Here is a 20,166-nt window from a genome sequence, read left to right as displayed (position 1 = left end):
AGCCAGAGAGGCTGGGGAGCAGTCACACAGGGAAGAAATTTCCAGGGCTTGTGGTCAAGCATGGAAACGTCATTTCACATAAATATCCTGGAACTAAGGGCCATTTACAATGCCCTAAGTCAAGCAAGGCCTCTGCTTCAGGGTCAGCCGGTGTTGATCCAGTCGGACAACATCACGGCAGTCGCCCACGTAAACAGACAGGGCGGCACAAGAAGCAGGAGGGCAATGACGGAAATTGCAAGGATTCTTCGCTGGGCGGAAAATCATGTGATAGCACTGTCAGCAGTGTTCATTCCGGGAGTGGACAACTGGGAAGCAGACTTCCTCAGCAGACACGACCTCCACCCGGGGGAGTGGGGACTTCACCCAGAAGTCTTCCACATGATTGTGAACCGTTGGGAAAAACCAAAGGTGGACATGATGGCGTCCCGCCTCAACAAAAAACTAGACAGATATTGCGCCAGGTCAAGGGACCCTCAGGCAATAGCTGTGGACGCTCTGGTAACACCGTGGGTGTACCAGTCAGTGTATGTGTTCCCTCCTCTGCCTCTCATACCCAAGGTACTGAGAATCATAAGAAGGAGAGGAGTAAGAACTATACTCGTGGCTCCGGATTGGCCAAGAAGGACTTGGTACCCGGAACTTCAAGAGATGCTCACGGAGGACCCGTGGCCTCTACCTCTAAGAAAGGACCTGCTCCAGCAGGGACCCTGTCTGTTCCAAGACTTACCGCGGCTGCGTTTGACGGCATGGCGGTTGAACGCCGGATCCTGAAGGAAAAAGGCATTCCGGATGAAGTCATCCCTACCCTGATCAAAGCCAGGAAGGATGTAACTGTGCAACATTATCACCGTATTTGGCGTAAATATGTTGCGTGGTGTGAGGCCAGGAAGGCCCCTACAGAGGAATTTCAACTGAGTCGTTTCCTGCATTTCCTGCAAACAGGACTGTCTATGGGCCTAAAATTAGGGTCCATTAAGGTTCAAATTTCGGCCCTGTCGATTTTCTTCCAGAAAGAACTAGCTTCAGTTCCTGAAGTTCAGACGTTTGTCAAGGGGGTACTGCATATACAGCCTCCTTTTGTGCCTCCAGTGGCACCTTGGGATCTCAATGTAGTTTTGGGGTTCCTAAAATCACATTGGTTTGAACCACTCACCACTGTGGACTTAAAATATCTCACATGGAAAGTGGTAATGCTGTTAGCCCTGGCTTCAGCCAGGCGTGTCTCAGAATTGGCGGCTTTATCCTATAAAAGCCCTTACCTAATTTTTCATACGGACAGGGCAGAATTGAGGACTCGTCCTCAATTTCTCCCTAAGGTGGTTTCAGCGTTTCACTTAAACCAGCCTATTGTGGTACCTGCGGCTACTAGGGACTTGGAGGATTCCAAGTTGCTGGACGTAGTCAGGGCCCTGAAAATATATGTTTCCAGGACGGCTGGAGTCAGAAAATCTGACTCGCTGTTTATCCTGTATGCACCCAACAAGCTGGGTGCTCCTGCTTCTAAGCAGACTATTGCTTGTTGGATTTGTAGTACAATTCAGCTTGCACAATCTGTGGCAGGCCTGCCACAGCCAAAATCTGTAAAAGCCCATTCCACAAGGAAAGTGGGCTCATCTTGGGCGGCTGCCCGAGGGGTCTCGGCTTTACAACTTTGCCGAGCAGCTACTTGGTCAGGGGCAAACACGTTTGCTAAATTCTACAAATTTGATACCCTGGCTGAGGAGGACCTGGAGTTCTCTCATTCGGTGCTGCAGAGTCATCCGCACTCTCCCGCCCGTTTGGGAGCTTTGGTATAATCCCCATGGTCCTTTCGGAGTTCCCAGCATCCACTAGGACGTCAGAGAAAATAAGAATTTACTTACCGATAATTCTATTTCTCATAGTCCGTAGTGGATGCTGGGCGCCCATCCCAAGTGCGGATTGTCTGCAATACTTGTACATAGTTATTGTTACAAAAATCGGGTTATTATTGTTGTGAGCCATCTTTTCAGAGGCTCCTCTGTTATCATGCTGTTAACTGGGTTCAGATCACAAGTTGTACGGTGTGATTGGTGTGGCTGGTATGAGTCTTACCCGGGATTCAAAATCCTTCCTTATTGTGTACGCTCGTCCGGGCACAGTATCCTAACTGAGGCTTGGAGGAGGGTCATGGGGGGAGGAGCCAGTGCACACCAGGTAGTCCTAAAGCTTTTACTTTTGTGCCCAGTCTCCTGCGGAGCCGCTATTCCCCATGGTCCTTTCGGAGTTCCCAGCATCCACTACGGACTATGAGAAATAGAATTATCGGTAAGTAAATTCTTTTTTTTTCTTTTCAAATTGTTCTCTCTCTTTTTGTTCTTTCATGTTTTACGGATGGTATGTCACACAAAAGTTATACAAATGGTAATGCAAGATTTATGCTCCTTACAGAAAGATCACTGATTGGGAAAGAATATTGTATCACCGGAGTGTTCGTTGTGGGAAGATTGTGAGACAGCACCTTTGAGATGACATCTAAGCAAGAAGAACAACAAGACCAGAGGACAAATTATCGTAACAAGTTTTTTTCCCCCTTTATTTTCTGTACCCCCATTACAACTTCCCTTTCTCCTCCTGTAAGATGGACTCGCCCCAAGAGACTGCAGTCCGTGTTTTCCTGTTGACCCTGTTGTTGACCAGAGCAGTCTGTTTCGGTGAGAGTACCAGTGAGGTCGAGAAAGGATCTGGAATGGGATCTGATGATCAGGATGGAGGCGTAGAATTCCAAGAGCAACACAATCACCGAGAAAAGGCGAGTATCAGAAAATGATCTGGTAGCCATGTTATCAATAGACATTGTGAAGGATTGTTAGCTGAAGAGAATTGTATCTGTAGGAATTGTGACAACATAGTTGAGGACGGTTGCATCAAGGAATGTCAGTCCCGTTTTAATATCAACACGGACCGGCATCCATTGAGTGACTATCACTCATTGGTGGGTAAAGGGTTAAATCAGTCAGACTGTTGGGTGTGCTCACAAGTACCTCAAGGTCATAGTAAGTCAGGACTAGTGCCATATCCTTTAACGGTAGATGAGGTACTTGAGTTAAAGGGTGGGAGACCGGTGGACAAGAGATTTAATATTTCTAGTCCTCCTAGTTTGAGGCTCCACCAATACCATGTAGATAGGTCCCTAATATGTTTTAACATTTCCAATCCCCGAAAGCCAGGAAATTGGGAAGTGTCATGGAACAACCAAACCATGACATTCTCACACAGAGCCGACAGAATGCCCCTAGACTCAGAACTTATACGCCAAATAGCCAACAGTGGAAAATATTTCCAGTATAGGTACACCCTAGGAAGTAGGATCATGCGAGTTGGAGAAGTATCACCAGGATACTGAGCACATGTCATACAGCCTGATACGTTTACTAGACAGATGAGAGAGTTAGGGATAGGACTGTTTTCATAGAAGGTTTGTAAAATGGTTATGTCATATTCTGTCCCATATGTTCTCCCCGATGACGCATATTTCATATGTGGGAGGAAGGCGTATAGGTTCCTTGCCCCAAACTCAGAGGGATTGTGTTACATTGGAAAAGTGTTGCCGGAAGTGAATTTATGACCCGTCAATCGAGACAATGTTGTGATAAAATGTGATTCCACGGTCCGTTTCTTTCACCCGTTTCTCCTTTGATTTTCTCCGAGGTACCAAGAGATCCGCCTGGAAGAAGAATTTGATGACCGTTTATACAAGACCAATGATGAACTGTGTCACAAACACCTGATGAGCTTTTTAGAGACTGTAATTCTTTTTATGGACACTTGAAGAAGCTTTTGTTTGCCAATAAACCTTAAAGCTACAGTAAAGACCCGACGATCCCGACAAGACATCAGACAAAACATCAACAAGACCCCAATCGGCGACTGCATACTAAATCTCACATAGTTATATGACTGCATTTATAACGCTTGTTTCTTATCTTCATCTCTACAACCTCCAGGTAGTACCCCACATAGTCGACAGGTGATTTCCACATATTAGCATTCACATATTCTCCCCCTTCATGTATCATCAACTAATGTGCACCCCATTTGTTGTAACCAAAAGCCGAAAAGAGCTCGGTAGAGTTTGACAGCCCATCCACAGACCCTTGATACGGGATAAGAAGGATTCAATGTATACTTCGCAATACCTCGAAGCTTGATTTAGAACACGTACGGCACGATGATACATGACCCCTCAGACATGGATCCCATACACACATGCTTTTACTATCTCACTAGGTTATATCTTTCCCACCTTCTCCTCTCCTCCCTCTACCCAATCATAAAAAGGTATTTACATGATGACATATATTTTTCTGTTTGAATTGTTTAGATAGTGGCAGTTATTGTTGACTGCCAAAGGGTGGACTGTCAAAGTCGAAAAATATCGTAATCCACAATGCCTTATACTAACCCCAATGCACATGCCCGCTGCACGTGCACCCAGTCTGCGGTGCATGTGCATATCCGCAAATTGCGTAAGATCGCTCCGGCGATCACGCGCGTGTTATGCTCATTTACGGTAGAGTTTGTGAGCGTGTAGCGGGCGACTCGATCGTAACATATTTAACCTATATAGTGTGTTTTATAGTGATTATTTCCCCTTAACAACGACAGTAAAAATGTTTAGTTTAAATGGTTTGTGGACATGGGGATTCCTCTTTGCATGATATGAAGGGTCAGACAAAGGTTGAATGGTGGTGTCTAGTGTCTAACTAAAGAGTATTTTATTAGAAACATTCCGGTGTTGGTTAGGAAGAGATCGGTCGCTCCAGCGTATAGTTATATGTAAAAGTAGTTTATGGACTTTAAATGTATTTGCTGTTTTATTACACATGAGGTGGGAGTCCTGAGGATGCCTCCCACCTGAGCAGTTGGAGAGAGACACATCCCCCCCGTACGAACCCACCTATGACCTTTTGTTATAATGCAGAGACAAATTCCTATGTCCAATGAACAATGAGATTGTAGGGACCATTGTATTGTGAATGTAGGCTGTAAATATAAGGATCACCATTGCTGGGCCAGCACACACTCTCTACAAAGGTTTTCATCATTGATTAACTGAGGGCTGGTTTCCAGGACTGCGCTTGCGATTCATTCCCACGTGTGTAAGTTCTCTGTGGCCATTTCGTTACTCTGTGTGTATGCAATTGTTCCCATTTTGTTCTCCTCATATGTTTGCCATTTATTCTCTCTCTGTTTGTTAGTATTTGTGATCATCTTGCTATCGTATATTTTATGTCTAGTTATTCTGCTTAGATATTAATGTCAGGTCTGTAGTGTATAAGCTGTATTGGTATTTTCTTTTTGCACTAAACGTATCCCCTAAGAAGGTGTTGGAACCTTATCAGGTCTTGTGGGTTTCACTATTTATAACAAAGGGTTTCTGTTTCTGAGCGTCTTAATCGCTCAAACAGCTTTCATATTATCAGGGTTAATCAGCGTCACATTGTGGTAATATTACAGTACTAAGGTTTACAGCATAAGCATATTCTGTGGTTAAGGTTTAAAAGGTTATTGACTGTGTGTGCGCTCGCTGAGTGTATTCCGTACACCCAGCGCAGTGTGTGTACGTAACTTGCGTACCATGGCCCTCATTCCGAGTCGTTCGCTCGGTAATTTTCATCGCATCGCAGTGAAATTCCGCTTAGTACGCATGCGCAATATTCGCACTGCGACTGCGCCAAGTAATTTTACAATGAAGATAGTATTTTTACTCACGGCTTTTTCTTCGCTCCGGCGATCGTAGTGTGATTGACAGGAAATGGGTGTTACTGGGCGGAAACACGGCGTTTTAGGGGCGTGTGGATAAAAACGCTACCGTTTCCGGAAAAAACGCAGGAGTGGCTGGAGAAACGGGGGAGTGTCTGGGCGAACGCTGGGTGTGTTTATGACGTCAAACCAGGAACGACAAGCACTGAACTGATCGCAGATGCCGAGTAAGTCTGAAGCTACTCTGAAACTGCTAAGTAGTTTGTAATCGCAATATTGCGAATACATCGGTCGCAATTTTAAGAAGCTAAGATACACTCCCAGTAGGCGTAGGCTTAGCGTGAGCAACTCTGCTAAATTCGCCTTGCGAGCGATCAACTCGGAATGAGGGCCCATGTGTGAGGTCTTTGTACGCAAATAGCGTACACAGTGCGTAGCACGTGCACGTGGTTTAGCGGCCATTACGGCTCCACGGTATTAGTATATAGCTAATGTTCAAAGGTAAATATTTAGCTTTATCAAAAGCTATAGTAAAGTGGTCAGGCACGTTACTTGAGGATTTGGATACAATGGATAAAAGTGACGTTGAATTGTTTTTACGTAACATTCTGCAGGATTTATGGTGGAATCCATGAAAGACCTGGGTTCGATGGCTTCAGGGATATCTTTAATGTCTGTCTAAGCTCGTCGAGGACTTTGGCTGCGCCAGTGGTCTGCTGATGCGGAATCCAGGAGTGGTGTGGAGACTCTACCCTACACAGGTCAGGCTCTCTTTGTGGATGCGTTGGATGCGTGGATTTCCACGGTTACAGCGGGTAAGTCACCTTTTCTTCCCTCAGCTGCACCTGCTACGAAGAAACCTTTTTCTTCAACTGCATCCCAGTCCTTTCGGGCTGCTAAAACAAGAAAGACCAAGCCGTCCAACACCTTCTTTAGAGGAGGTCGGCCAAAATCCAAGAAACCTGCTGCGGCGGGTTCCCAGGAATAGAAGCCTGCTTCAGGTACGCCAAAGTCCTCAGCATGACGGACAGCGCAGCCTGGAGGTGGAGGCGAGACTCTGGCATTTCAGCCACGTCTGGGTGTCGTCCGGCCTGGATCCCTGGGTGCAAGATATTGTGTCCCAGGGGTACAGGCTGGAGTTTCAAGATCTCCCTCCTCACAGATTCTTCAAATCAGTCTTGCCAGCTTTGCAGGCAGACAGGGTTATCCTACAGGAAGCCATCCAGAAGTTGGTGGAGTCACAGGTCATTGTACCAGTTCCCTCCCATTTGCAAAACAAAGGTTACTATTCAAACCTTTTCGTGGTACCGAAGCCGTATGGTTCGGTCAGGCCCATTTTGAACTTAAAATCGCTAAACCCCTTTCTGAGGGAGTTTAAGTTCAAAATGGAGTCTCTGAGGGCAGTGATATCAGATCTGGAGGAGGGGGAATTCCTGGTATCCCTGGATATCAAGGATGCGTACCTCCACATTCCGATTTGGCCGCCACATCAAGCATTTCTCCGATTCGCACTGTTAGACAGTCATTTTCAGTTCCAGGCCCTGCCATTCGGCCTGTCCACAGCACCGATGGTATTCACCAAGGTGATGGCGGAGATGATGGTTCTCTTCCGCAGACAGTGGGTGAACATAATTCCATATCTGGATGATCTGCTGATAAACGCATCGTCCAAGGAGAAGCTATTATGATCCATTGTTCTCACGCCCGATCTACTCAGGGACCACGGTTGGATCCTGTATCTTCCAAAATCACATTTGGAGCCGACCAGGAGGTTGTCCTTTCTGGGAATTATCCTCGACACAGAGGTGCAGAGGGTGTTTCTTCTGGAAGAGAAAGCGTTGGTGATACAAACAATGGTCCGGGATGTCCTGAAGCCAACCAGGGTGTTGGTTCATCAGTGCCTTCGCCTTCTGGGGAAGATGGTGGCCTCTTTCAAGGCTCTGCAGTACGGGTGGTTCCATGCACGACCATTCCAACTGAATCTCTAGGCCAGGATTTCATTCCTCTGGTGGCTGCAAATGCCTCACCTTCTGGAGGGCCGCAGGTTCGGGATTCAGGACTGGATTCTTCTAACCACGGATGCAAGTCTCTGGGGCTGGGGCGCAGCCACTCAAGGGGAGACCTTCCAAGGAATGTGGTCAAGTCTGGAAGCCGGCCTTCCAATAAACATTCTGGAACTAAGAGCCGTCTACAACGGTCTTCTTTAAGCTGCTCATCTTCTGCGAGATCGGGCCATTCAAGTGCAGTCGGACAACGTAACAACAGTGGCTTACATAAACCGACAGGGCGGAACGGAGAGCAGAGCTGCAATGTCAGAGGGATCAAGAATCATCCTCTGGGCAGAAAAACACGCGTTGTTGCTGTCAGCAATCTTCATTCCGGGAGTAGACAACTGGGAAGCGGACTTCCTCAGCAGACACGATCTCCATCCGGGAGAGTGGGGACTCCATTTGGAGGTGTTCAGGGAGGTAACAGACTTTTGGGGTGTACCTCAAATAGACATGATGGCCTCCCGCCTCAACAAGAAGCTTTGGCGGTATTGTTCCAGGTCGAGAGACCCGCAAGCCATGGCGGTGGACACCCTAGTGACTCCGTGGGTGTTCCAGTCGGTATACGTGTTTCCTCCACTTCCACTCATTCCAAGAGTTCTAAAACTCATAAGGAGAACAAGAGTTCAGGCGATCCTCATTGCTCTGGACTGGCCAAGAAGGGCTTGGTAAGTGGATCTTCTGGATCTGCTGCTAGAAGAGCCAAGGACTCTTCCTCTTCGGGAGGACCTGCTGCAGCAGGGACCGTTCGCTTATCAAGACTTACCGCGGCTACATTTGACGGCATGGAGGTTGAACTCCAGATATTCGTTCAGAAGGGCATTCCGAACAAGGTCATTCCTACCCTGATACAGGCTCAGAAAGGAGTAACGTCTAAATATTACCATCGTATTTGGAAAAAATATATTTCTTGGTGTGAGTCCAAGAAGATTCCTACGGTGGAGTTTCAACTGGGACGGTTTCTCCTCTTCCTGCAAGCAGGTGTGGATATGGGCCTCAGATTGGGATCCGTAAAGGTCCAGATTTCGGCCCTATCCATTTTCTTTCAAAAGCAATTGGCTTCCCTCCATGAGGTTCAGACTTTCTTAAAAGGGGTTCTGCACATCCAGCCTCCTTTTGTGCCACTTACGGCACCATGGGATCTTAACGTGGTGCTGCAGTTTCTCCAATCGGATTGGTTCGAGCCTCTACAGAAGGTTGAGGTCAAGTTTCTCACATGGAAGGCTGTCACTTTGTTGGCGTTAGCTTCTGCTAGACGTGTGTCGGAGCTGGGGGCTTTGTTTTGTAAGAGCCCCTACTTGATCTTCCATGAAGATAGAGCTGAGCTCTGGACACGTCAACAGTTCCTTCCGAAGGTTGTGTCGGCATTTCATATCAACCAACCTATTGTGGTGCCAGTTGCTACTGACTCCTCAATTTAATCAAAGTCCTTGGATATTGTAAGGGCTCTGAAAATCTGTGAAGAGGACTGCTCGTCACAGAAAATCGGACTCTCTCATTGTCCTGTATGATCCCGAGAAACTTGGGTGTCCTGCTTCTAAGCAGACAATCTCTCGCTGGATTAGGTTCTCTATCCAGCATGCGTATTCTACGGCAGGATTGCCGTGTTCTACGTCTGTTAAGGCCCACTCTACTCGTAAGGTGGGTTCTTTAATGGGTGGCTGCCCGGGGTGTCTCAGCTTTACAGCTTTGCCGAGCGGCTACTTGGTCTGGGTTGAACACATTTGTAAAGTTCTACAAGTTTGATACTTTGGCCGCTGAGGACCTGAAGTTTGGTCAATCAGTTCTGCAGGAGCCTCCGCGCTCTCCCTCCCGTTCTGGGAGCTTTGGTACATCCCCATGGTACTAATGTGGACCTCAGCATCCTCTAGGACAGGCATGTCCAAACTGCGGCCCTCCAGCTGTTGTGAAACTACACATCCCAGCATGCCCTGACACAGCTTTGCTGTCAGAGAATGCTAATGCTGTGTCAGGGCATGCTGGAATGTGTAGTTTCTCAACAGCTGGAGGGCCGCAGTTTGGGCATGCCTGCTCTAGGACGTTAGAGAAAATAGGATTTTAATTGCCTACCGGTAAATTCTTTTCTCTTAGTCTGTAGAGGATGCTACATAGTAGATTTGCTCACGTCCGAACGAAGAATTTTCATCGTTGTAGTGATCGGAGTGTGATTGACAGGAAGTGGGTGTTTCTGGGCGGAAACTGGCTGTTTTCTGTGAGTGTGCGGAAAAACGCAGGCGTGCCAGGGAAAACCGCGGGAGTGTCTGGAGAAACGTGGGGGGTTGGCTGGCCGAACGCAGGGCGTGTTTGTGACGTCAAACCAGGAACGAAACGGCCTGAGCTGATCGCAATCTGTGAGTAGGTCTGGAGCTACTCAGAAACTGCTAAGAATTTTCTATTCGCAATTCTGCTAATCTTTTGTTCGCTATTCTGCTAAGCTAAGATACATTCCCAGAGGGCGGCGGCCTTGCGTGTGCAATGCTGCTAAAATCTGCTAGCGAGCGAACAACACGGAATGACCCCCATTGTTCAGCCGTTGCTAATGTTTCAAGCTAGTTAGCTTGGTTTGCCTTGTGTGTGAACTGGTATGAATCTCGCCACTATCTGTGTAAAATCCTTCTCTCGAAGTTGTCCGTCTCCTCGGCACAGTTTCTAGACTGAGTCTGGTAGGAGGGGCATAGAGGGAGGAGCCAGCCCACACACTCAAACTCTTAAAGTGCCAGTGGCTCCTAGTGGACCCCAGCATCCTTTACGGACTAAGAGAAAAGGATATACCGGTAGGCAATTAAAATCCTATTTTCTACAGAAGTCTCCTGCTGCGTTTGAGTTTTTAATTACACGGAATTGCACAGCCGCTTCCTTACAAACATGGATTAGGCCCATAGCACAATGTTTCTCACCACCAACCCTTATCTTAATGTGTGGATTGGTTGCCAGAGGTTCTATAACTATTGCAAAAAAAATGAAGGGAGACAAAGGGGGTCATTCCGACCCGTTCGCACGCAACGGTTCTTCGCTGCGGTGCGAACGGGTCGGGACTGTGGCTGCGCGGCACCCGCGATACGACGACGCCAGCGCAGAAAGTGATTGCAGCGGCGATTGCATGAAGACTGACAGGCGGGAGGGTTTCCGGGCCGTCAACTGGCCGTTTTCAAGGCGTGGTGAGGCGAACGCAGGCATTTGGAGGTCGGATGTCTGACGTCAATCCCGGGACCTTCGTAGCTGGATCCATCGCACAGGGTAAGTAGGTCTGACCTTGGTCCTGTTTTGTAGAAAACTTTTTTAGCATAGCAGGGCTCCACAAGCAATCGCAGCCCTGCTATGCTAGAATATACTCCCCCATAGGTGGCGTCAAGTTGATCGCACGAGCAGCAAAAAGTTGCTACGTGCGATCAACTCGGAATGACCCCCAAAGTGCACTCCAGGCATGTGCCATTTGTGACATAGAATGACAAAGAGGTGATCCCATAGGCCAACGATGCTCTAGGGTTGCCATAAAGGGTGCAACACCATTATAATACTTCCTGTGAACATAACAACAACCCAAGCATAGATGGCCAGTCTATCCAGTCAAAGGCAACATTGAAACGGTAACTTTTAGCCCCATAAATAGATATATGTATGCTCAATACACATACTGACAGATTTTTTTTAATATTCATTTTTTAAATGTCACTACATGTGTGTTTTAGCCTCTGAAACACAATATCAACTTTAGATTGATTTTCATCTATAAAAAAAACAAACCAACCTTTATTAAATATACTGCCTAGAGTGCATGAGGTCGATGGTCCTCCAGTTGTTATCAAAGGCCTGATGGCCAGGAATAAAACCAACCTAATCCAGATTAATTAAGGGTGTAATTCATGTTTGTACGCACTTCTGATATTCATGCATCTGAGTCATTAGCAGACTGCGCATGCGCCGTGCACTGAGGTACCTCTGCGATGCTAAATTTCATCGCCAAGTGATTGTGTGATTTACATGTGATGATTAGCAGTACCATAGCCTAAATGTTCGCAGCTGCATAGACAAGTGTGTACAAACATGAATTAGGCCCCAAATCTGGTAGTAGAGGACCCAGTCTACCAAGATCTTAGCATAAATGTTCACACCTATACTCCCTAGAGATGTACTGTAGGCCTGTAATTTGTACATAGGGTCACGGACAGGTTTCAGTACCCGGATCAAAGGAAGACCTATCAAACTGTGGCAGCCCCATCGGGGCCAGGGGCTACCACAGCTTTAAGACCTTTAATAGCCATTAAAACCTTGTCATCTGTAAAGTCAACGTTTAGTGTCATTAGCCGTTTGTCAGATAGCTGAGGTAGTGGAGTATTGTCAGGGGAAGGGCCCATCTGAGTTGTACTGGCAGGAGGTTGCACAAGTTGGAAAGTTTTGTGTAATAATCATGAAAATCGGAATTTTGGGGCATCACGGGCAGTGTAATGGTTATCATTACTACCTGACAGCACTGAAGTCATGGGTTTGATTCCTACCATGGCCTAACTGACAACAATTTAGGATCCACTCTTTTAAGTGGTTCAAATGGGGCAACCTGAAGGGCCTTTAGGACTAAACTTAAATCCCAAGGCACTGAAGGAGGAACAAAAAGGTTGAATGTGCAGCATTCCCTGGACAAAAACTGCACACATCCTGCAGGTTAGCAATTTTCTTTTGGAACCATACAGTCAATGCTGACACTTGCACTCTCAAGGAAGCCACCCTTAAACCTTTATCCATTCCTACCTGAAGGAATGCTAAGACCCTAGTAACTCTGAAAGACCTAGGGTCAAATTTTCGTTCATTGCACCATTGAATATACGCTTGCCATATTTGGTGATAAATGCGAGCTGAGAAAGATTTCCTTGCTCTGAGCATTGTTTGAATTTCCTGTTGTGACAATCCTCCCTTCTGTTTATTTGTACATTTAATGTGTATCGTGGGAGTGACTTCCCCGATTTATAGAGGCATGCTAAACAAAGCATCTCCTGTAATAAGCGCCCGAGTATACCTTGGTATAACTATTCTTCGCATGAAGCCATGGCTGGTCTTATGACTGCCCCAGACAGGGAAAAAATGGTTTTTAGAAAACCATCAACTCTCCTATCCATGACATTATTTAATGATGTTGAAAGCAGAGTTAATGTAGATTTTTACACTAATCAAATGACATGCTTATCTACTTTTGGGGCCACCTTCCTCTTTAAACAGTTCCATTTCCTTGGCATTCTAAATTTCTTACTGGGCGTAGCCCAAGCCTCTTCCATAATTTCCGTCAGCTGTTCTGACCCAGGAAATTCAGTCCTAACTGTTTTGGGACATTTAAACACAGGTGCCTTGGATTCTAACACAGGCTCTGCTGATTCTTCTAAGGATAGAATGGCTTTCATCGCATTAATTAACTCAGATCTGTCCACTGAGCTGATACCTTCCTCCTCATCTTCGTATGCAGAACTGGAGTGTAATGAGTCTTCATCCTCCGATGAATTCATCTAAAACGTGTAGATTGTAAAGATGTTGTTTCATGTCTGTGATTTACTTACCACTGGCCTTTCAGCCTGTTTTTGTTGAGAGGCTGCTGCTTCCCCTGCTGGATATGATAAAACCCAGGTGGAATGCTTCATGTAAGGATTAATAGCGTAACCTATCCCTGGTACAGAAGTTGGAATTATCCACTCAGCTATACTGGATAATGTCTGTGCAAATGTAGCCCATGGGGGTTCTTGCACCTGTGTCTGCCATGGATTTTTCAAGAGACTTTGGTGAATGCTAAAACAATTTGCACACAAATCATTCTGAACCAGATCCTGAGTGGTTAACCCAGCTTTGCAAGACAAACATGGCATGAGTGTTGGTGCTGCTGTGAGTGAATTTTCCTCACCCTTGCTGCTCTTAGGGGGTAATTCCAAGTTGATCGCAGCAGGAAATTTTTTAGCAGTTGGGCAAAACCATGTGCACTGCAGAGGAGGCAGATATAACATTTGCAGAGAGAGTTAGACTTATTTGCCTGAGCCAGGAGGTGGGGATATATGGGCGGGCCCATTGCATGCTGGAAGGCCGAAAGCTTTGACCATTTGGTGCAAATCCAATGTTGTGTCATCATATCCCAATGTTATCCTTTGGACCCTGCCGGAGAAAACTGTTAATAAATAAATAATAAATTTCTGATTGATCATTGGTGATCCTGGACATAGTTTAAGCTTGTTGATAAATCCAATGCCCTCTTCTGTCTGAGCTTACCCACCATTGCAGAGTCTGTCTTATCATAGTACTACTATAATTTTTTCAATGTGTTTGCAGGTCTGGATGACCGTATAGTCTTCTGCTGTCTTCTAAGAGCGGTGATCTAGGCGAGCAGGTCAGCAGAGGGGGATTGTTTATGCAAAATCAGTATACTATTTATTTCAACTCTGAGTGAAGTAATTTCAATTTGTGCGCTCATTTTAGCTATAATTGCTTTGTTAATAAATCTACCCTATATAGTGATCTTATACGTTTCCCAGATCATACTACAGTATGTGACATTTCAAGTTTATAGTATTCAAGAATAGCAGATTTAATAAAATAAAAAACTGTTTTTATTGTTTTCCATTAAAGTGCTAAAAGTCAACAAATAGAATTTCCATTGATACAGAAAAAGTGTCTTATATAAATGGGCAACAGAATGCTAATAGCAAAACATTTTGGGCTGGAAAATTGAAGTTACTGCAATATACAAATATAACATAGAATGTATGTGTCCGTATAATGGACTAAAACAACAATGACAATTGTCAGTGCAATGACAATTAACATTTAAAAATCATCACAAATTATGGGAGGGATAAAACAGGTGATCTGAACTAACACACAATCTAACACAAACACAATCAATTCAGGGGTGTTGGCCAGTTGTCTATATATGTACCATGTTGTGTTTTCAAAAAGCTTATACACATTGGATTGAGTCTGAGAATCAAATGGAGTAATAAAGGATTCCCATTTCCTATGGAACCATAAGACCCCATTCTCAATATAAGGAATAGAGGCTTTTCTATCAAGGTAGAGTAATTGCATAAGCAACCGTTAAACGGTAGACACATTGAAGGGGTCCTTGATGTCCAATTAAGTAGAATGGCTTTCTTAGCCACATTGACTGCCAATAGTTGTCAGAAGCAAGACAATATCTCTTCTGTGGCCCTAGTGTCTAATTATCAAAGTTGTAACAAAGCATGGCTGAAGGATCCATAGAGAAAGGAGAAAATAGAATGAATAAACTGGAGAAACTTACGTCAAAATGTTTGGATTTTACCACATTCCCATAAATTGTGAATCAACGTGGCTGTAGACATATGGTATTACATTTAGGAAAATGGCCCTGTTTCCCGTGAACCATGTGACATCTCTGGCCTTGAGCAATATAAGTTCTGTGAACCACTTTCACATGCATTGCCTGAAGAAGGGCAAAGAAGCAGGAATAGTAGATTTAATCTTGTGAAAAGTGACAGAGTTTAACAACAGGGTGTTGTCCAGGTGTTAGCTCCACGATCCCCAAGGGGAACTATACAATTCCAGGATGACCTCTACTCATGCATGGTCAGATCACAAGAAAAGGGTAATGCCAGCCTTGGAGATCTGCTATTTGACATCTTTTAAGAACCTCTAGTACTTTCCTTATGGCCACTAACAACCTTCTACTGTATATGGTCATGCCTTTTCATTTGTCACCTTTTTGGGGTCCAGGATGGTTTCCTCACTTTTTCATGCACTTCTCCCAGGTCACTATTTGTAGAAATGTCGCACAGTCTTGCCAGGAGTCCCGTGAATTGGCATTTCTAATAAAATCTCTCAGGTACTCATTCAGAAGATATATACACGTCTCATGATACAAACTTTCATAAACTTGCTCCTAATTGAATTGACCCTTGATAGTGATCGGGTGGTAGTTATAGATAGAGGATGAATGTGGGTTTTAGTGATAGACATAGTTTGGTTGCGATAGATAGTGAGATAGTATGACAGTGATACAAAGAAGGTGATAGTGCATTATAGTAATTGGTAGAGGGTGACAATGATACATAGGGAGCGTGAATTATTAGTGATACATAGAGGGTGACGGTGATATAGGTATGGACAACAATTCTCTTAAAATTTGACCCAATAGATATTTTGGCATGATGAACTACAATATATGATCTTATACATCGTGGCCAATATATTAGAAAGATCGATTCTATCCCTTGTGATATATATTTACAGCCAACAACTGCTTCTTTCTACCCAACAAGTCTCCTGCATCTGTTTGGACTGTCCTAGCAGTAAACGGAGATTTACTGAGACAGTGAGGAAGTCAGAAGACATCAAGTGTTTCTCAGAGCAGCAGCCCCAACCTAGTGCAGCTATATTTGTGCAATATCACATATTGCTATCTGAATATATCAATATTACCAGCACAATATCCTTCATCTTCAATTTATGCAAGCCAGTCCTGTATTCATTTAGAATATCAATACGGGACCTCCAATTGGACATTTATAGAGGGTGACAGTGAAAGTGGGTTATTGTGGGAATAATTGAGTCATAGTAATAGGTAGAAGTGGGTGATAGGGATATATAGAGGGTGACTGAAAAGAGTGGGTAATAGTCATACATACATACATACATACATGGTAATTGATCCACCTACTTTTAAAGTCTCCTCTCCTGGAGATGCCTGGAGAGAAGGCTCTGCTGGGCACTTCAAGGGGTGGGGCCGGGCTGGCATCTTACTAGGCCGTCTCCTATATCAAAATGCTGCGATTTCCGGGTTCATGGGTAGGACACGGGGCTAAATGATGCAAATTTGCCTAATCTAGCCCCGCAGTGGGTGAGATGCGGGGGAGATCTTGCCATTCTTCTTTGGGTGCATGGGACTACCTGGAAAATAGGGAGTCTCCTGCTGCACCTTGCCAGAGAGTAGGTAAGTATGTAATTGATAGAAGGTGATATTAATTGATAATGATACATAGGGTACATACAGAGGTGGAGGCAAATCCCTTTGTGACTGCGAATATACTGTATAATCCAGCATCCTGGTTGCTGTGCAACAGGCGGCTGCACTACAGAAGTTATGACTACTGCTCATAGGTGGTCATTCCGAGTTGTTCGCTCGCTGCTAATTTTAGCAGAATTGCCAATTTTAGCAGAATTGCTAATAGGCTAAAATCCGGCAGTTCTGCACATGCGTATGCACAGCAGGGCGCACGCGTTAAGCAATCTTACACAAAACTGCTATTTTACTCACGGGCGAACAAAGCTTTTCAATCGCTCTGCTGATCGTAGTGTGATTGACAGGAAGTGGGTGTTTCTGGGCGGAAACTGTCCGTTTTCAGGGAGTGTGCTAAAAAACGCAGGCGTGCCAGGTACAAACGTAGCAGTGGCTGGCCGGACGCAGGGCGTGTTTGTGACGTCAAACCAGGAACTAAACGGACTGAGGTGATCGCAATCTAAGAGTAGGTCTGGAGCTACTCAGAAAATGCAAGGAAATACTTAATAGCAGAATTGCTAATCTTTCGTTAGCAATTCTGCTATGCTAGATACACTCCCAGAGGGCGGCGGCCTAGCGTGTGCAATGCTGCTAAAAGCAGCTAGTGAGCGAACAACTCGGAATGAGGGCCTTAGTATGTACTAAGCTGTTTTCTAATAAGAGGCGAAGATGAGGATACCTCCTGCTTCTTATATATGTATGCACTTCTGACCTCACCCACGTGCCTATACACTTCTGCCCAATCTCACACTAATTCCCCTATTTGCTCTAGGTAACATTTGCTAATCTTTCCAGGCTTAAAGGTTTATCTATGACCCCTTAAAAGCAGCAGGACCCCCATTAGGCTACCTGCTGCCATCATGACTCAGTAGTTGGCTGGGAAATGTATTTGGTAGACATATGTTTATACTATATGATAAACATTGATAGGAGATAAAGGGATTATGGAGCAAAAACTAAATAATAAGTCTCCAGTACATTATGAGACTGCAAGCAGTGCTAGGGAAAGCCCTGCAATGGGACACTTACTGTACTGTAGGTTTACATTCTTCTCTTAAAATTTACATTTGACAAATGCAAAATGGATATTAAAACATGATTTCTCTGCCTTTACTATAGTTATCCCTCTTATGTAGTATCAAAGTCATAATATTCATAGTAATTTACAGCAGACTTAAGCAGCCATACCAGTCTCTGAAACGAATGTGCCCTTTAATGATATCATAACTTTGCAGCAGAAATTGCATCTGCAGAGCTGGTAAATTCCTGTAGTGAGTAATTTGGGGACTCCGAGCAGCATGTATCTAGGAAGCCATCATCGCTGACTGGATAATTATCATGATGACAACACTGCAGTCCATCTGTTTAGCTCGGATAATAAATGGTTCACTGTTTATGTAGTACATAACATTCACTTACAGAAGAAAATGATAGAGCGGCTTTTCCACAAAGCTGTATTTAGTTGGCACTATGAGCTGTTATCTTTGTGGTAGTCTCAGGGCGGATAATGTGATCATGGTGTCTGACTGCACAGACCGCTGCAAGAACAAACATGTTGCACTGTTCAGGCTTTTCCTTCGCCTCTGGCCAATGCTGCTTTGTCTGAGATGTGAATGTAACGCACAAGAGCTGCAATAGTCCCCTCTCTCCTCCGATCAGTGATCTGTTGGCTGTAGCCTTGCCTGCTCTCTAAACCAATCATTTTATCACTTTATTTCCACAAAATCCTTTGTCAGTGAGCAGCTACTTCTAACAATTACATGGCACTTTGTAAAACTCCACCGGTAATTATCAATAGCGTGACAGACTCCGGGGTATGGGGAAATACTGTAAAGAGAAATAATACTGATCATAGTAAACATTTACACACACCAAATCAGGGCAAAATACTCCCCACCTGTTCATATTTGGTAACATATCCATAATGTATTTGAAGACCAAACAGGCAAATTGATTTCAATGTTTACACTCCTAGATCTGATAGTATGTCACAATAGGATAATTTGTAGTTAAACAGAAAAGCAAAGTGACAGACTAAAGAGGAGATGTACTAAGTAGTGAAAAGCGCAGAGAAGTGAGTCGGTGGAGAAGTTGTCCATAGAAACCAATCAGCACTGAAGTAACACTTATAATTTGCATACTATAAAATTATATAGAGCAACTGATTGGTTGCCTTGGGCAACTTCTCCACTGGCTCACTTCTCCACTCTTTTCACTGCTTAGTACATCTCCCCGTAAGTTGTAAATGGTATAGGGCTGTACTTATACTACATATCTATAGCCTACAGTAGCATTAGCATCTTTTGTGTGACGAGCTTTCTGGCAATAGAACCTTTGTAGAATTTGATACTATGAGCAAGCCCAGTTTGAACAACATTTTGGATATCAGGGTGTCTATATGCAAACCATATGTAAGGTTAGTAGGGTGAAACATCCAATGAGTAAACGGGTAAGAGAATACTCTTGTTTAAGAGGATGGTGTATGTAGAAGGTACAACATAAAAGCAATTCTGGGACATGTACTATAACAACATTATGGGAGGAATTCAATTAGCAGTAATTGCCGAACTAAAGCTTTTCAATTAGAGAGGTTTACCCCGCACTCGAATCTCCAAGTCGGACTGGACCTCCATGAGCTCTGTGGAAAAGTCTGCATAAAAAAACCCAAAATCGGACGCGCACAGGAAAATAACACTGATTCCGCAGTTTAAGCAGAATCAGTGTGTTTCCGCTCGTAAATCCTGATTTTATGAAGCGGGAAAAAGGCTATTTTATTGAATAGCCTTTCCCTGCACTGCAGGGATTTTTGCTGGCAATTGGTCACTGGGTACATATCTTGGCTAATTGAGTACCACTCTGTCTACTTCTAATATCATTTTTTTAGTTAAAGATTGAAGCAAAACGATTTCACAGCCAAAAAACAGCAGAGGTGTAGAAATTACCAGTGATTGAATGCACAAAGCCAGCAAATGAACACATTAGCCCATTGAAAGAACAATGTAAGTTACAGATCTTCCTCATACACCTAGTCTTTATACACCATCAGAGCTGGCCCTAACCAATATGATGCCCTAGGCAAGATTTTGGCTGGTGCCCCCTAGCACCACCGCTAGTTCTGCAGGAGATGCCTGGCATGAGTCAGCTGGTGTCACAATCCTGACTGTAGGTTTTATATTTGGTGACTTACCCCTGCCATCTGTCCTGGATCCTGTGTCTTTTCACTCACGGAGTTAAACAGCTTGTCAGTTTTCCTGAGTTCTCTGCCTGAGAGGTAATAGTTAATTAGCTCCACCTGTGGTGATCTCCTGTGTGAGGCTGAATTCAGTAATCTGAAGTTCAGGCTTCAGTGTTCTCTCGGCCTGCTAGGCCTCGCTGCACTTCACAGCC

General features: G+C 44.6%; 1 long non-coding RNA gene across 6 annotated transcripts in view; it reads right to left on the bottom strand.

Moving 5' to 3' along the window:
- The window catches only part of LOC134921834 (uncharacterized), a 175,945-nt gene that overhangs the window by 25,204 nt on the left and 130,575 nt on the right, over positions 1 to 20,166 (bottom strand). For 3 of the 6 annotated variants that reach the window (XR_010177495.1, XR_010177492.1, XR_010177493.1), the window contains one exon: positions 14,401 to 18,606. The exons of 1 other annotated variant lie outside the window; for it this stretch is intronic. This is a non-coding gene — a long non-coding RNA (uncharacterized LOC134921834). Of the gene's footprint in view, positions 1 to 2,337; positions 3,689 to 14,400; positions 18,607 to 20,166 lie in introns of those variants that run through there. 2 more of the 6 variants (XR_010177494.1, XR_010177496.1) reach the window with 1 other exon arrangement.

Source organism: Pseudophryne corroboree, chromosome 1, assembly GCF_028390025.1.
Source record: "Pseudophryne corroboree isolate aPseCor3 chromosome 1, aPseCor3.hap2, whole genome shotgun sequence".
NCBI classification, from domain to species: Eukaryota; Metazoa; Chordata; class Amphibia; order Anura; family Myobatrachidae; genus Pseudophryne; species Pseudophryne corroboree.
This window is presented reverse-complemented; position numbering and strand designations above follow the sequence as displayed.